Below are 1,422 nucleotides of genomic sequence, written 5' to 3'. Positions count from 1 at the left end.
CGAGGCTAATCCCTCTGGGATTCCGAATCGTGGAATCATTTTTTTAGCATCACTCGGACCACTTCTTTTGCTTTGTTGGTTTGGCACGGGAAGGTCTCAGTCCATCCAGTCAAGGTGTCCACGAGCACTAACAGGTATTTGTAGTGTCTCTTCTTGGGAACTTCAGAGAAATCTATCTGCCAACACTCTCCTGCTAATAGTCCTTGTCTTCCTGCTCCTGGAGGAGGTTTGGGGAAAATCTTAGGATTGTTGGCACAACAGACAGGGCATCTATTGCACTATTTGTTCTGCTGTTTTAAAACTTACGGTCAGCAGGTGGCACTCTTTCTTTGTTTTTGCTGTAATTAACAGCACTCAAGCATATATAAAAACTGATGGGACACTTTTTTTCTCCCAATTTGCATTCCATGGGTGGCACAAAAGGACGATGCATCCGCTGGCTCCAATTATGGGGATCTTGGTTTGTTTTTTTGATAAGGGTCCTTTAAAATTAGTCACTACTGAATGCATGGCTCCACTGTCCACTAAAAAATCAATGAGTTCTCCCCCCCACTTGCATTCTAACCAGGGGCTCATCAGGGGAGACGGGTATCACTTTGATGTTTGTCCCCGGTCCCCGTCACTCTTGGTCAGAATCCTCTAGCACCATTACTCTCTCTTCTCCGTCACGTTTCTTTTCCCCCCTTTGGGGGCACTCATTCTTCCAATGCCCTTCCTGCTTGCAAATAGCACACTGATTAGGTCCCAGCTTGGGACCCTGGCTGTAGCCTCCCGGAGCATAGCTCACGCCTCCTCTATGCCCTTTATTCCCCTGCCCCATCCTCTACTCCTCTGATTTATAATTGCCGCTGCCAACAACGATGCTTGTAACGACGCCTGTGTCTTTATTCTCTTATCTTTTTTTTCTCCTTAACCTGATCTCGGTTGGAGTATACCTTATAAGCAATTTCAATCATTTGGCTGAAGCTCATTCCAGCTGCTCCTTCAGCCTTCTGTAGTTTTTTCCTAATATCTGGGGCTGACTGTCCTATAAACAGTGTGTTAAAAATCTTGGCATTTTTTTTGCAGCTCCGGATCTAAATTCGTCCACTGTCTGGCTGCCTCGCATAACCTCCCATAAAAACTGGACAGATCTTCCCTCTAGACCCTGCCGCACTTTGTATAATTTAGACAAATTTTTTTGTTTGGGGATAGCATCCCGGAGGGCAGCCAGCACAAACTCCTGATACAGCTCTAACTCCTTCCGGCCCTCTCGGGTGTTGGGATCCCAGTCTTGTTTTTTTTAAGGGCAAAGTTCATCTATATCACTGGCTGGGTGACGCTGCTGTGTTATCGTGCATGCTTTTTTTAAGACCAACCTCTTTTCTTCTGGAGTCAGAAGAACGGTCAGTAAGGCCTGAATATCTATCCAGTTTGGTTGGT

This window comes from Alligator sinensis, unplaced genomic scaffold, assembly GCF_000455745.1.
Source record: "Alligator sinensis unplaced genomic scaffold, ASM45574v1 scaffold570_1, whole genome shotgun sequence".
Lineage (NCBI taxonomy): Eukaryota > Metazoa > Chordata > Crocodylia > Alligatoridae > Alligator > Alligator sinensis.
This window is presented reverse-complemented; position numbering follows the sequence as displayed.